This window comes from Cryptomeria japonica, chromosome 2 (genome assembly GCF_030272615.1).
Source record: "Cryptomeria japonica chromosome 2, Sugi_1.0, whole genome shotgun sequence".
Classification (NCBI taxonomy): Eukaryota; Viridiplantae; Streptophyta; class Pinopsida; order Cupressales; family Cupressaceae; genus Cryptomeria; species Cryptomeria japonica.
In genome coordinates this window covers 635,995,477-636,013,040 of record NC_081406.1, presented here as the reverse complement: position 1 = coordinate 636,013,040, position 17,564 = coordinate 635,995,477, and the positions used below count along the sequence as shown (strand labels likewise).

The 17,564-nt window shown below is 36.7% G+C and overlaps 1 protein-coding gene across 3 annotated transcripts in view; it reads right to left on the bottom strand.

The window, feature by feature from the left end:
* Nucleotides 1-15,865, bottom strand: part of LOC131055568 (fatty-acid-binding protein 2) — a 60,848-nt gene extending 44,983 nt beyond the window's left edge. The window contains exon 1 of one of the 3 annotated variants that reach the window (XR_009108397.2): nt 15,616-15,863. The gene's annotated coding sequence lies outside the window, so the exon portion shown is untranslated. Of the gene's footprint in view, nt 1-15,615 lie in introns of all 3 variants that reach the window. The other 2 variants (XM_057990044.2, XM_057990037.2) reach the window with 2 other exon arrangements.
* Nucleotides 15,866-17,564: the final 1,699 nt, after the last annotated feature.

The following is a 17,564-nucleotide window of genomic DNA, read 5'->3' as shown; positions in this document are numbered from 1 at the left end:
TGCCCTCAATGAAATTAAGAAGCTTAGAAAGAAGAAACAAAGTCTAAAAGTGCTACTACAAGAGGAAGGTAACAAAGTTTCTAAAAAATTATTGCATTAGAGCTTGCTGAAAAACTAATTGAAGATCTTAAAGTGCAGATTGAAGAAGCTAAAAAGATTGAAGAAGAACTTAGAAAACAACTCAAGGATAAAGAGCTCATCTGTGAAAAGCTTGAGAATGAAGTTGTTTCATTGAGAAAGTTTGAAAAATCCTCACAGCAATTTAGTAATGAGAACACCTTTCAAAAAGGTACTATGACTCTGGATGGTCTGTTGAGTTTTCAAATACAGTCTCTTGACAAGAGTGGAGTTGGCCATGATGAAGGTCAATGTTCTAAATCCTCTGAAGGTGAACAACAGAAGCCTAATGTTGGGTCTAATCCTAAAAACAGAAATGGTAATAAGTTTTCTCTTGCTGGACAAACTCATTTGACTAGACCTAACAATGCTTATTTCTATGCTTATCGCTTTTCTTGCTATTATTTTGGTCACAAAGTAGTGAATTGCAGAATATTTCCTAGAAGAAATTTCAGTTTTGTGAATCAAAATCCTTTTGCTCCTCTGAGAAATTATAATATTGTTTGTTATAAGTGCAATAAAATTGGTCATTTTGCAAAATTTTGTAAGAATGTTTTGACAGATTCATCTAAAAAGATGGATACAAAAGGGAAAGCAAAGGAGAATGTCAAAGTTTGGAGGAAAAAGGAGAAGTCAAGTTCAGAAATGTCTTTAGTTGTGCAAACTGCCTTTTTAGCAAAATATGAGAAAGACATCTAGTATGTTGATAGTGGTTGTTCCAAGCATATGAATGGTGACAAGAACAAATTTTAGTCCCTTAGAAGAATGAACGGAGGTAAAGTCAGATTTGTAGTTAACTCTTCAGCAAGAGTTGCAGGTATAGATACTCTTGTCTTAAATGATGGAGAAACTAAAGTTGAGAATGTCTTGTATGTTAGAGGTTTGAAGCATAACCTGTTGAGTGTCAGTCAATTATGTGATCGAGGATATTATCTTGTTTTTAATTCAAACTGTTGTGTGATAAGTAAAAGTGGAAAGCATCTTGCTAATGCAACTAGAGTAGAAAATAATCTATATATTCCTGATGATTCTAATGATGAAAAGTGTTGTTTGAGACAGCTTGATGAAACTGGGTTGTGAAACAGAAGACTTGGGCATATGAGTTTTGATAAATTGGTTCAAATCAGCAAGAAAGAGGTTGTTAGAGACTGTCAAATCTTGAAAAACCAGCAAACATTGTTTGCAAAGATTGTCAAATGGGTGAGAAAACTAGAACAAGTTTTAAATCTAAAGACTTATCCAGTACTAAACCACTTGAGTTAGTCCATACTGACCTATGTGGACCTACTAGGACAGCAAGTTTACAAAGTAACAAATATTGTATGTTGTTGATAGATGATTTTTCTCGCATGACTTGGGTTAACTTTTTGAAAGAGAAATCTGAAGCTTTAGAAAAATTTAAAGCTTTTAAGTTTTTAGTTGAGAATGAAAGCGATTTGAAAATAAAGTGTTTACGTTCTGATAATGGTTGTGAATTCACTTCTAACAAGTTTGTCAATTTTTGTGAGAACAGTTCAAGAAATGGCTCGTAGCATGATGAATGAGGCCAAAGTGAGTGATGCATTTTGGAGAGAGGTTGTTCATACAGCAGTTTATATTCAAAATAGAAGTTTGTTGAGAGCAAAGCATAATAAAACTCCCTATGAGCTATGGAAAGGTAAACCAGCAACTGTAAGGTATTTTAAAAAATTTGGTGGCCCCTGTTTTATAAAAAGAGATGATGATAACCTTGGTAAATTTAATCCTAGATCAGATGAAGGTATCTTTTTGGGCTATTCATCAAAAAGTAAAGCTTATAGATGTTTTAATAGAAGGTTGCATAAGACTGTAGAAAGTGTCAATGTTAAAGTTCATGAGCTTACTAACACTAGTGGAAAGAATGGAAATGGTGATAGTAGTGTTCAAAATGAGGAAACAGGAAGTGTTGTTCACCCTTCATCTTCACACTCACAAGCTGGGACAGCAAGTAGCAATGCACAAAGTAGTCCTAAGAATGCTCAATATGAAGGAACAAATGCCTTTCCTTCCTCTAGTTTGCAGTTTGGAACAACAAGTACTCATTTTGAAAATGAATCAGAAAATGATCATGGTAAAACTAATTTTAAGACTCCTATGTTTGTGCAAAGAAACCAACATGTTGATCAAATCTTACCTGAAACTAGAACAAGAGCTGGTAGAAGGAATGTTAATTATTTTGAAAATGAAGATGTCTCCTTGCTATCTATGTTTGAACCTAAGTGTTTTGAAGAAGCAGCTGAAGATAAGCACTAGATAGCTGCCATGAAGGAGGAACTTGACCAAATACAGAAAAGTGAGGCATGGGAGCTTGTCCCTAGACCCAAGGATAAAAATGTGATAGGCACAAAATGGGTCTTTAGGAACAAGTTAAATGAAGAAGGTCAAGTAGTAAGAAATAAAGCACGGTTAGTATGCAAAAGGTATGCTCAAGCAAAAGGTATAGATTATGATGAGACTTTTGCTCCTGTAGCACGTCTTGAGGCAATTAGATTATTTTTGGCTTTTGCTTCCTTCAAAGGTTTTAAAGTGTTTCAGATAGATGTAAAATCTGCTTTTCTAAATGGCAGTTTGAGTGAGGATGTATATATTGAACAGCCTAATGGATTTGCTTTGTCTGACAAATATGACTATGTATGCAAGCTGAAAAAGGCACCATATAGGCTTAAACAGGCTCCATGTGCATGGTATGACAGTTTGGATAAGTAATTGCAGCAGCAAGGCTTTAACAAAGGAGTTGCAGACAGCAACCTTTATGTGAAAGAAGAAGGTAAACATATGTTGATTGTTGTGGTTTATGTGGATGATCTGATCATTGGCAGTGATTGTGTAGCTATGTGCAACGAATTTGCAGCCAATATGAAGAAAGAGTTTGAAATGTATATGCTAGGAGAGTTGTCTTTCTTTCTGGGTTTGCAAATACATCAAACTAAAAAAGGTATGTTTATTTCACAAACTAAATATATAAGAGAAATGCTTAAAAGGTTCAGAATGGAAGATTGTCATCCAGTTAGTACACCTATGGTGACAGGGTGTAAACTTAGTAAAGAAGATTAATCTCCTAATGTAAATCAAACATATTACAGGTCTATGGTAGGCAGCTTGCTTTATGTTACACCTACTAGACCTGACATTATGCAGGCAATTAGATATGTGGCAAGGTTTCAAGATACACCTAAAGACACTCATGTGAAAGCAATAAAGGGGATTTTTAAATATCTTAAGGGTACAATGAATTTTGGCTTGTTACGCCGAAGGCGTTCCCTATATGAGATAAACAAGTTGAAATTTAAAATCTATGGTTGCAAGTTAAAGAAAACCAATGCAAGACCATCTGAGAAATCACGTCTGTTCATTATTTTTTCCTGGCTGCTTTCTTTTAACCAAAGGTGTTTGTATTTCATTGTTTGTTGTGCACTTGCGTTATTTTTGTTGTTGTTGAAGAGACGTGCGTCTGTCAATGCATGGACAAGATGATTTACATCCATCAAATCACATTCATTTTCCAGCAGATAGCCTCCACTGCTCTCTACTTGGCGGTCACCTCACTCAGCTTGCTCAGACCAATAGTTGGAGCAATCAATGTACGAAACATTATTGTGTACCCTAGAATTGTTCGAAGAGAATGGTGTCATGTAGATTTAAGTTGATTTTGGTGGCGTTGTCATCTCTTCTACCCATGTTTCCATCGATATTTTTTACAATGGAAAATGAATAAAAACAATGCAAGACGATCAAGAATATATTGTCCGTTGATCGCTTTGCCGCTAACTTTCACCGTTTTTGTTTTATGCCAGCTTACCGTCAGTCTATGCCCGTACTCTGCCCATCAAAATGTATGTTATGCTTTGACATGAAATTGAAATTTAAACATAGGTAGCAGATAAAACTGAAACTCAAATATCCGTACGACTTTGACAGAGTCAGATGTCGTATACTCATTGCCGAACTTCTGGAAACGTCAAGATCTGCAATTATAGCCCCAAATTCCTAGTCCAACAAAATGGTTTTGGATTTCACATGCTTGTACAATACTGCAGGGGAGCAATTTTGATGCATATATCTGAGTCCACAAGCTATGCCAAGAGTAATCTTATAATGCATCGACCATCACTGGGTCTAATCACCATGCAGACAACCAAACAAAAAAACTGCCATCGGCAATGAACTTGTATATCAACAGCTTGAAGTCGGAATCTCTACTTGAATGTAATAGAGAAACTTGTAAGATATTGGTATGCTCTTCATGGTCACCTTTTCTCTTAAAATTACCTTCTGACCTTGTAAACTTTTCCAACTTCTCATGTCTGTTGTTATGTGTAAAGAAAAACATTTACTAACACATCACATGCCAGCGACTCCATTCAAGGTGAGAATCGCCCTTCCACGAATGCTCTTTTCAAAGACCCCTCTTTCTCAGGGCTTTCCTCATTCAAACTAATTCTAACACTGAATGCCTCTAACCATTGTGAAAGTCCGCCATTAAAAAGCTGTGTGAGCGGAACAGTAACAGCTTTTGGGACATTTGATTTCTAAAAGTCCCTTGCCTACACCTCTGCGATTACCAGTGCGATTTCCTTCTCCAGAATCAGATAATAAGATAAGCCAAGCCAAACAGAAACAGAAACAGAGATTTGGTGGAAAAAGATATCCGGGCTTTTCTATCGATAATGCTAGCGAAGAATTGAAAGGGGCAGACTGTACATTTTTGCGAGTTAATGGGAAGGATTTGGGTTCCAGCCTCGCGACATCCGAGAAGAAGCCCTGCAAATGCCACGTGTGTCAGCATATAATTCCTTCAATTGAACAGATGGCTCTTGTGCAAATGTTGCCAAGAAAACGTTTGTATTGATGGTAGAAAAAGTTGTCTGTTAACATGAAAAAGTGTGCCGGCAATTTCGAGATATGGTTAAATGTAAACCATGGCCACGTCAAACCGGTTAAATGTAGTAACGGTCATTTGAATTTCTTCAATGCACCGACAATTTCTATACCCACATCCTATCCTAGGACTAAGACCAAAGTAACATGTGGAGATCAAATTGTTTCTTTGGGTGAATATCTATAGTTGAGTTGTAAAAAACAATCAATCATGTGATGTCATATCAGCTCCACAAGTATGAGTCTCTTATGCATGACTATTGGTCTCATCATCTTTTTGGGCTATCACTTCTCCATTGACACCTTGTTTCACATAAAACATCATTTGATAAATGGCTTACCAATTGACCTTATGTACTACACAAAAAGTATGCAAAAAATATACTATCTTCTATTTTTTATTTATTTAATTTAATATCATTTGTAATAATCGAAATAATATAGATTTTAGTTAAAAATTAAATTTATGAATAATGCATTGATACAATAGAAGAACTTAGATTAAATTAAACTGAATGGTTGGATAGAAAATCAAAGCTAATGTCAATTCATTTTAGAATGTGATTATCAACACAAAAAATCATTAAAAGGGTGCACGCTTGTATGGAATTTATGATGACTTGACCTCATAATGTATGGTCATAAGGTTGTATGTTAAACTAAAGCAAGACAAACATGAATATAAGAACCAAACATGTCATAGTGTAATTTAAGACTCCCAAAGGTGAGAAATAAGTACAAACAACAGAAGTGAGAAAGAAGATACAATAGATCAATTACAACGAAGTCAAACCAATAAATATTATTTGACATCATACATATTCAATGAAAAATGATACCTTTTATACAATTGCTAAGTAGCTTCCCCCCTTGGCATTCTCTCAACAAAATTCCTCAAATGTTTTATGTTTTTAGAAGTATAACTGGATGAGGGCACCAAATGACAATTCCTATGTGTCAAAAAAAACAAATTGAGGTTATGCATGTCAACTACAAATAATTTGATATTTTGTTAAAAATATTACTATTCGTTAAAAGATTTACCAAAGGTATAGCCACCATACTAGGTGTCAACCTATGTCAACATATTCGTTGATGAGTTAGTTACAATTTGGCCCACACATATCTCTCTTTGTCTCCCTCTATATCTCTATATCTCTTTTTTTCTCTATCTCTTTAGCTTTATCTTTATCTCTCCCTCTACATCTATATTTTTCTTCATTTGTAACCCTCTTTCTCTCTTAGTTTATCTTCGTTTCTAACTCTATCTTCTTCATTCCCCCCCCCCCCCCACCTCTCTCTCTCTCTCTACATGTCTCATTTTCTTTATCTATCAATCTCTCTTAACATAACATGAGCCTCCTAGAAATGAATTTCAATTATCTTTTTGATTCAAAGGTTTCATTTCACTTATGTTTGGTAAAATGAATGCATAGTTGATTTTAATCCATCATTTCTTCATTGAGACCATTTTTGCATAAACAACACCATTTTCTAAGTGACCTACCAATTGACCATATCTACTATACAAATATAATCAAAATAGATAAAAAAATCATGATTGGCCTTCTATGTCTCTTCGGCGTACCTATTGCACACCAAGGTGCAATTGCTAGTGGTATCCTCAATGTCAAGATTTTACACTAACAGCATACACTAATGCAGATTGGGGAGGTTCAATAGATGACAGAAAGAGCACGAGCGATGGTGTTTTCTTTCTTGGTGGCTGTCTTGTTTTTTGGTTAAGCTAAAAACAAGCTTCTATTTCTCTGTCTACAGCTGAAGTAGAGTACATTGCAACTGTATCTTGTTGTACACGGCTTATTTGGATGAAACACACTTTGCAAAATTTCAAGGTTGAGTATGCTAATCCTATTTCTATTTTCTGCGATAATACTAGTGCTATCAGTATTTCAAAAAATCCAGTTCTGCACTCTTGAACTAAACATTTTCAATTAAGTATCATTTTTTGTGAGAACAGGTTGCTAATCAAGCTGTTAAGTTGGAATGTGTCTACTAAAGAACAGGTTGTTGATGCGTTTACCAAGCCACTACCAAAAGAAACATTTGAGTTTCTCAAGCAGAAGGTGGATGTGATTTCACTTCAACATTGATTTTCAAGATGGACTCAGGGGGAGTTCTTAAGCTACATTTTATGCCCTACTCTAAAGTTCACAATTTTGTTTCAGTCATTGATGTCAAAGGGGTAGCAATGCGACAGGGGGAGCTTCATGCTTTCTTGTTTCGTTCAATTTTGATTGCCATCAATGACAGGGGGAGATTGTTGAATTTTGTCAATGATGTCAATATTTCAGTGCAGATTGTTTTTGAATGTTTTTGTTTGTTCAGATGATTGATTTCATTAGTTCAGTTTGTGACATCTGTATTTTGTTGGTCACCCCTATGTTCTATTTAATCACTGTTTCTTTCCCCTTCAATTTGTGCCAACTGTGGAGTAATTTTCACAAGGATTTGCAAAGCCATTTTTTTAATTCTCTGAAAGTGCTCACAAGGACGTTTTTTTGTGCTCACGCAAGACTGAATTGATTCATGCCACAGAGACCAATTCTTAAATTATTCACGCCACGGAGACTAAAATCATTGTTGCTTCTCAGAAACGCACTTCTTCGGGTTGACATGTAGTGAGGTGTTGTTTCTTTTCACAAGGCATTAAACCTGAATTGCTGGAGATGAGCATTTTTTCAGATGTGGCGGTAATTGTGTATGTGGCAGTTTTTTTTTAAAACACAAGTTAAAAATAATGTTTTGAAGCATGCATTTTTTTCAGTGAAAAAGGAATATTGTATGAGTTTCAATGCTGAATGTATATTATTTTTGGCAATTGGTTTTTGTATGTGCATGGTGAGTGAAAAAGACAGAAGTCGATATGTCTTAAAAAGGACCTTTTTGTAGTTCTTCATTCTCCGTTGATCAAAAAATTTGTAGATTGCTATACGATATGGATAGTTGAGGTACAAGCAGTGCAGCGTCTACATTGTGTATGGCCTTGAGATGCTATCAAATCTGAAGATGAAAGTAACTCTAGTGATTTGAAGAGTCAATATCAGGTACTGTAGAGAGTGACAAGTGCAGATTAATGAACTCAGTCGAACAGCCGGTCATAGCGTAGAAATTTGAATTTATTGTTAGTATCGCTTTGTTCTAATATATGAATACATGATATCTTCAAAGGGTAGACGTAATCTGACTGAGTGGATTTTCTATTAGCTGAAGTTTGAGATGAAGAGTGGAGTAAGCCTGTGTGTATGGTATTGGTTCATAAGAGAAAAAGATTCATATATATAACTATGATAGAAGTGGTTTTACATTATGTCCTATTTCAGAGAAGCTTTGTTGAAAGTTCATTGTGTCTTAAGCGTTTTATACACTTCAGTATAAAACGGTGGTCTTATTTGCAATTTCTTTGAAATCTGGAAATTGTTCTCATTGAGTTGGAGCTCTACTTAGGGGTTGAAGCCTCTTTTGTTCTAAAGTTGGTGCTTTGTACGTGAGTTGCAGCTCACTGTTGTACTTGGGTTGGTGCCTAGTTGTTTTTATGAAAGTATATGTTGTCGTGATTTTTCACCCTGTTGGGTTTTCTGTGAGATAAATCATGTGTTCTATGTGTGTCATTTGCTTAAACTCTCTTATTTGTTTGTATTTGTTCCCATACATAAATTTTATGAGGGATTTCCAACTATTGCTCAAACTGAGGCCATGGTATCTATTTAAATTTTGTTTAAAATATCTATTTCAGTACTTCTTTAATTTTGTGGCAGTGTTCCACGGGGATGCATCCCCCCCTTTTTGGCCACATCTCCCTGAGGGGGACGTCCCCGGGACAGGGGGACGGTGACGCGATGTCCCCCGCCGTCCCGCCACCGCCACCCAATCACTGCCGGAGACGTGGAGACGTGGAGACATCTCCTTGGGAGACATCTAGGCATCTCCCCATCCTTCGAGAGACGTGCAGACGTCTCTCGAGGGACAGGGAGACGCCCAGACGTCTCCCGTCGCCCCCACGTATATGCAGTGTTTAAAATTTAAATTTAAAAATAAGTCACTTTTTGGGGGGTTAAGGGGTAACCCTAATTGGACGTGGGCCAATAGAAAAATAACACCCAACGCTTTTAGAAAATAATAAAAGTATTTTTGGCCTCGCAGGGCGCTGCCCCTCAACCCCGCCCTGTATCGCGACAGGGAATGCGCAAGGGGTGCTGCCCCTTGACCCCAACTTGGGGGCGCTGCCCCCAAACCCCCGTTGAAAAATATAAGGGGAAACCGCACCAATAGAAGTAGGGAAAATTTAACCTCCGAGTCTAATTAGGCTCCATATAACAACACAATTAGCATTGAAGAAATCTTGGTATTTAGATTTACTAATTTAGTATTTCAAATTTCCTATAGTCTCATTTGAAATGTAATTCTTATATTGTAATACTATCATACATCTTTTCAAAACTAGTTTTTCAAGTACTATATGTATATGTATAACTATATCAGCACCACCCCCCACCGTCGTCCCCAAACTTAGGCCCTTGGTCCCCCCGTCCCGGAAACGCGTCCCCCCGTCCCCAACACCTGTGGAACACTGTTTTGTGGTTATCACCATGATCAACTTTAGCAAGTAACCAAATATATTTCATATAAAAGTGATGTTTGAGTTTCATAGAGTGCCTCACCATCACAAACATTCTGCTTCAATTGGGAAATAATATCGGCAAAATTTTCTTTCAACCTCACTTGCACCGATTAAGGCATTTTTCCAATGCATTGCTTCCCTCATAAACATGGGATCTAAAAACTTCCATGTAGAATTTTGGGTTTAGTGGGTCATTTGCACTGTCCAACGTGACTCTAAGAGTGTCCAATACAATTAGAATGATCATGCTGCATTTCTTCATTTAAGTTTTTGCCAAGTTATCCGTAACTGTGAGATTTTGCCAACAAATAAGAGAGAACAAAATAGATGATAGAAATAAATTGTATTCTATCAAGATGAAAAATATGATCAACTGAATCATTAAGCATTACATACAATGAATATAAGCTTGCTTATATAGGCAAGGCTATATGGATATGTGAGCACACAAACATGACATGTGGCTCAATAAGAAACAAGGGTAGCTAGGAAATAGGTGTGGGTGGGTAGGAGAAATAATATAATAGTCCACATGAGGTGGATCACCCACTGAATGTGGAGTGTAACAACAAGATCAACACCATAAAAGGTGGAAATTCTCCTACACACACTATCCCAATGTGGCACAAACACCCAAGTGTCTCATACCCAAACTATTATGAAATGCATTTCCTAAGTAAACTTAAGTAAAGTGTAATAATATCCATGATGAATAATTATTTACATCAACACCCCCCCTTAAGTGCAACTTGGGGGAATGCACTTAAGTCTACAATGCAACTAAGCAATGCAAGATGGGTCCCAGCTACTAAGCCAGGTTAGGTACCCATGTACAAATGCGAATGCATGAAAACCAATGCAATGAAATCTCTCACAAAGTGGAGAAAGAGAGAAAAACCCAATGGGAAAAAACCCTCCCCCAAAAGAGAGATGAAAAACATACAAGAGAAATCTCACAGAAGAATGTGAAGGACAAAACCCCATGTGAGGAAAAAGTCCCCCCCATTTGAGAGAAGAAGAGAAGCTAGGAAGCCCCCCCTCAATGTGGAATCTGCACCAATGATAGAAGCTCGATGTATGAAGAAACTACTCCATGAACGTCGAACAACATGCCTCCCCTTAGGAAGAAACAAAACCAAAGGTGTATCCATGAAGTCTCCCCAATCATGAAGGGAAGATGTATGAAGAAAACTCATGATGAAAGGAATCTCTGAAAACTGCTCAAGTGTCCCCGTGTCGATGCTGAAAGATACCCCCTCCAAAAGTGGTAAACTGTGCCACACTGCTGTAAAAGGCACTCCAAGATCTAGTGGAGATGGATGTAGAACATGTCCCAAAGACTCACATGTCTCCTCAAAAGATAAAGAGACCTCCTCCAACTGTTGTACATAAGTATCCACAATCATGTCAACCTCGAAAGAATGATCATGTAGAGAATGAACAAGAGGGTCAGAGTGTTCCCTCGCAACAATCGAAGAAGGATCACCTTCATCAAAGAGAAGATGAATGTCATCAATGATGTTCCCCAAATCTGCAATGTAGGATTCCACAAACAAACCTGCAATGTCTGTCAAGTAATCATCCCATGAATCTGAAGCTGGAAGACAAGGAATATCCTGCTGCACTGAATCACATGAAGGCAAAACTGTCGCACTATCTGCATCATCAGGTGCAATAGGTGATGTGATATCAATATGAGGAGATGAAATACAAGACTCAAGAACGGGTTCACATGTGAGAATCCCCATGTTCAAGTGTCCAAAGTTCTCCTCAAAAACTGAACCATCACAAGAAGTGTGATCATCATGTGTAGAATCATCAAATGTGAAATCATCATCATCAGCAAAATCTGAAAAGGAGTATAACCGAGATGCATGATCAACCACCCCAGTCGCAATGATAGCTCTAGTCTCCAAGTCTCTAATGAAAACTGACTCAGGTGTGAACTCCACAACTCTCTTAGTTGCGCATGTGTGATTTGATAGATAGAAAGGAAATTGTTTGTCAAGTGGGGTACACACAACACATTATTGAAGGAGTTATCCCCAATGTCAATAGATCCTTTCCCAATCATATCCATGTATGTATGATTGCCCATCAAAATTTGTGGCATGGTGCAAGGCTCAAATGTAGAGAACATAGACTGCGAAGATGCCATATGATGAGAAGCCCCTGAATCTAGAAGCCATCTCTCTGAATCATGACTGATAGTAGCACATAGAGTTTTTCCTTTTCTTGTCCCAAAAGAGTGAGTCTTCCCACTTGTAGAAGCCATGAATGCTTGCCCTTTTCCTTTTGAATGTGAGGGAGTGGAAGTTGATGAATCATCCTTCTTGTAGACATTAGGCAAATCAATGTTATGTTTTTTGATGATATGTGTTAGCTCATAAATCTTCTTAGAATGGCAACGATGCTCCTCATGACCCAACTTTTTACAATAGGCACAAGTAGGTCTCTCCCTCTTTGGTGAGTTATCCCTCTTGGAAGAGGATGAATCTCCTTGTTGTGGAGAAGATGGTGCTTTGTCCTTAGGCTTTGACTGTCATTTCTTCTTGTTTGAGTTGTCATTTCCTTGATTTCCTTTGTTCCTTTGATTTGCCACTAATGCTTGAGACTTAGAAGCCTTAAGAATGCCCATGCTTATCAACTTAGTTTGTTCCATCATCAACATTTCATTGAAAGCATCAAATGTAAGCATTGTGTAGCTTGAACCCATTGTCATCCTATGGGTTTGGAAACTAGAAACAAATGTTGCATATTCTTGTGGAAGCTTGCCTATCAAGTTGAATATCAATTGAGCATCCTTCTTATCAATGCCACAATCTTTGAGTTGTGCCCTCAACTCATTTGCCTTAGTGACATAATCTTGTATAGTATCAAAGTTCTTGGGATCTAACATGGTGAGATCACTATCAATTTGATATCCCCTAATCTCATCAACTTGACCATACAAGTCTTGAAACTTTTGCCAAGCATCCTTGATTAGAGTACACTTCTCAATATGAAAAATGAGATCCTTTGATACATACTTTCTTAAGGTACCCATTGCCATGATATTTTTAGTGAGCCAATCCAAGTGACCAACTGGATCAAACTTAGGATCAGAGAGAGCAACAATAGTTCCATCAATATAATGAGTTAGTCCTTTTTCCATAAGTTTACTCCATGCATCAATTTTCCAAGTAGCATAATTATGAGGAGTTGAGAGAGGACACTTAGCAGAACCCATTGCAGCAAAAAGGAAGGAACACAAGAGCACAAAAGCACAAGATACACCCCCCCAAATTCACTCAATCAAGAAACCCCCCAAAATGGTGATTTTGGCACTTTATACTTAGTGCATATACAATGAGCCACTTGCAAAACAAGGCAAAGTGGACTTCTAATTTCAATTTACAACTTCTCAAAATGAGATCTAAGAGACTTCAACAAATACTGCTAGTGATCTAAACTGAGATCCAAGCAAAATGCAAGTACCAAATATGCCAAAAAAGGCCAAATACTGAAAGTACAATTTCTACTTAAAATCACTGCAAACATATGGCAGATTATGAAGGTAAATGAAAAAATATGTACTTTAAAAAAAACGGCACCTGAAAAGGAGTCCATATGAGCCCGAACGAAGCCTCCAAAGTTGTAAAAATCGGGATTTCACGATTTCTAAAAAACCTATATCCAAAAATTAGGAAACTCTTGCACCACTGTACAGATCACGGAATTCTACCCCAAAACAAAAAAAAATTGCTCGAAAAAACGAGTCCAGATGAGTGAGATATCGCTATTTGAAAAATGCCTGCAAAATTATAATTTCTGGAAAATTTCCGTCGCAGCGTCAAACTTCAAATGCCTCTAGATTTGACCTCCGAAGTCCGATTTGGATGAAACAAAAGGCAAAACTGACTTTCTTGGACCTCCTCAATCCAATGATGACCTCAGATTTGACCCATCAAGCTTCAATAAAAACCTACAATAGAAAGATCCAAAATGCAAACCCCAAATAGCATCAAATTTCTCTCAATTAGCAAACCAATGACACTCTAATGGCTCTGATACCATGTGAGATTTTGCCAAGATCAAGAGGCAATGGAAAGCACAAATAAGAGAGAACAAAATAGATGATAGAAATAAACTGTATTCTATCAAGATAAAAAATATAATCAACTAGATCATTAAGCATTACATACAATAAATATAAGCCTGCTTATATAGGCAAGGCTATATAGATATGTGAGCACACAAAAATTACATGTGGCTCAATAAGAAACAAGGGTAGGTAGGAAATAGGTGTGGGTAGGTAGGAGAAATAATATAATAGTCCACATGAGGTGGATCACCCACTGAATGTGGAGTGTAACAACAAGATCAACACCATAAAAGGTGGAAATTCTCCTACACACACTATCCCAATGTGGCACAAACACCCAAGTGTCTCATACCCAAACTATTATGAAATGCATTTCCTAAGTAAACTTAAGTAAAGTGTAATAATATCCGTGATGAATAATTATTTACACCAACAGTAACCCCTCGTATGTTATGAAATTTGACCATCAATCTCCATTCTTCCACCTTTTTGGGTGCTTTCTCTAATCCTTAATCTCTTTGTGCCTTTGCTTTTCCGATTGCTCGTCAAATTTGTCTTCCTTAGTACCCACTCACTTTAAGAATCCCTCAAACATATTACATTTCCTATATCAAATTCTCTTTGTCCGAAATTCTTAAAAACCTAATTGCTAGAGCCTAGGGCAGTCAATAGTGCCATCTTTGAAGATGGGTAGTGATTTGAACTGCTATTAATATGCAAATTTATATGTGCTTTTTTCCTATATCACTAAAAAGAGAGGACCAATCTGCTTTCTTTGTACCAGCACATCCAAAAAGAATGCTAGCCTTCTCCTCCTCTAAGTTGAATTCTAAGATTCTAGACTGTCCACTAATTAGGTCCAAATTTTCTCCAACGTTTCTTTCCCATGTGGCCGGCAAGAAATTACGTCGTCTACAAATGTGGAACTCCAAAGAGACAGCCCCATCCTTTCTTCGCAAAATCTTCCATGAAAGATTTTTCACTGCACATGATAAGATGCGTTTGCCATGAGGCTAAGCTCGAGATATATTTTACATTTTATATGTTGTGAGCTTTACCCTCGGGAAGCGAAAAGAAACGCTCTAACAGGTTTAATAGATGGAAGTGAGACGTTGAGAATTTTCTTTACATCTGTCAAAAGAGTTTCCAGGATTCCAGGATACTTTTCGCTAATTAATATCCAATAACCAAACTTAAAGCAATCAAAAAATCTTTAGCAATTTTCATATAAAATCACATAAAGTTACTATACATTCAACGATATATGCATGTATGATGTACCAATCAACCTATAAGATGTAGCCTGCCATACTATATTTCAAAATATTTTTCTCTCTTAATTTTTTCCGGAAACAAATAAACAATTAAAAATTGCAGCAAATAATAGTTCTTGAAAAGCCTTCGAAAAGGAAGCAGGAACGTCTCAAAAGTGATATTCTTTCTTTACATCTTTTTAGAAAAACTTTCGCACTCGTGTGTTCTTAGGCATCTACAACCATTGGCGCTCTCTCTAATGCCATGGAGTATACTGCTCTCGTGACCATAATTAAAAACAGTTTATTCGATACGACCAATTTCAATAAAATTCGTCTGCTGCATCAAACTGTTGCGATGTGAAAGCTCTAGATTTTACCAAGGGCAAAAGTATCACACAGAATACCGTTGACGATTTCAAAGTTCAGCAACAATTTTGTTTAATGTGAGAAAGAAGAATCCAAACCACACGATCTTCGGAGAAAACAAAACAAGAAAACGACGGGAACATGTTTTAAAGAAGAAAATTTGTGTATGGATCTTTAATATTAAAATGAACAACGATATTAACAATTTCTCGTGAAAATACAGAATGTGTACAGGTATGGTGGGCGATATTTACCGAGTGAAAAGTTGGAATTGCAATGCAATTCACACTTGTGGAGATTCGAACCGGAGACTTGCGCCTTGGCGCTACTTTCTTTACAGAGGAAGAAAGCAGCGTAATTCCGAAATATGCTCTCACCTATTTGAATGCTGTCTTGCAATAATCCGAATATTCTTGAGTAGTTAGGCGGCCCCCACGAAAAGCCCTAAATAGGGTTCAAGGACTGCTACAGCGTTGACCAAGACCTTTCAATGACTCGATAAAGTTGGAATAGGGGAGAGACCCCACGGGGTCTTTTACGTGCTAAAGTACATGGGTGGTTAGGGATTCATTGAGGTGCGTCTCTATGTGTTCAGATTTTGTACTAATAATCAATTTTTTTAAACCTATAAATGAATGAGAGAAAATTTGACCTTATTCGGCTTAAAATCTGATTATAATATGCATATTAATTGAAAACATTAAGTATCAAGTACGACCATATAGTTCACCAGTTGTTCATAACACTGATAGGTATTGTCGTGCACAGCAATGGGCCCCATGTAGAATTTGTGCGTGTCCACATGAGCAAAATGTAAGGATAAGATTTACGCTTATCTAAGGCCTACCATCATACTTACAAACAAAAGTCTCAACAATAGACTGCCACGTAAACAACCCTCGACACAAAAGAGGGCCACCATTGGTAACTATGCCCTACACCTAAGACCATGTATGACTACGATAAGATGTCCAAGGCCACACGTTTTTTGGGCCCTTTGTCCCATGTATCTAGCTCTCCAACACACCAACTAGTCACCTCACCGCACATCTATTTGTCACTTCACCGCCTCTCTCACCTGCATCCACAGCAAAAATAGCATAAGGCCACCATTTTTCATTAAAAACCAACAACTCAAACATAAATGGCGAAATCAAATTAACATTGCAAATACAATCCAAACTCAAACTTTGAAATTGCAAGAGTACAAACATTAAAGAGGCCACACCGACAAGTTTTGCATTTAAATCACACAAAGAGCAATGAAATAATATCATTTGACTCACAAAGAAGACATAGAAGCCATCAAATTGGAGAAGGAAGACACAAAAGGCATCAAAAAATTCGAAACAGACATAGCAAGCATCCAAGTATGTATTTTCTTCCAATTTATAACTGCTCTTATTGTTAAACCCTGTCTTCCCCCTTACTATTGTAGATGCTCTTATTTATTTTCTTCCAATTTACAACTTCTCCTATTTTTTTAAATCGTCATGGTTGAGTTTTTGCTTCATTTCATTTTGTTCTATTCAGTTCCCTTCATCCATTACTATCTACTTTTACAGTGTTTCATGTTTTCATGTTCATTTCACCTTCTATTGTTTCCTTCATCTTCATTTTCTTTTCAATTTTACAAACCCTCACATTGTTTACAAACTCTTATATTCATTTATGTAAACCCTATATGTTTTCAAGTTATAGATGTGCTTCCCTACACGTTCATTCTTTTTTCCATTAGTTCCTTCAATTTATTTTCCTGCTCAGTTTATGCTTACCCTTATTGTTTTACATCCTTATGTTTTATTTAGATCCCTTCTCTCAATCCTTACATATTCATTTTGTTCCCTTCAGCGGTCCAATTTAAGGCCTTCATTATCTTAATACTGCATTGTTTTATTTATTGCATATAACCTTCATTGTTTCATTTCTATTGAATCCTATGTTGTGATTTCACATTTTCTATTTTAAAGTTTGGACATTAATGTTTTATGTTCTCATTTCTACTAAATCTTATGTATGTGATTTGTAGAAACCCTTACTATTTTCAACTTTTACAATGCCTTCTATTCATTTTTTTAAACCCTATCTGTTTTCAATTTTTTATGTTCTCTCATACACGTTCCTTTCATGTACCATTTTTTCATTCAATTTCATTTCCTCTTCAGATTATGCTTACCATAACTATTTTACAACCTTGCGATTC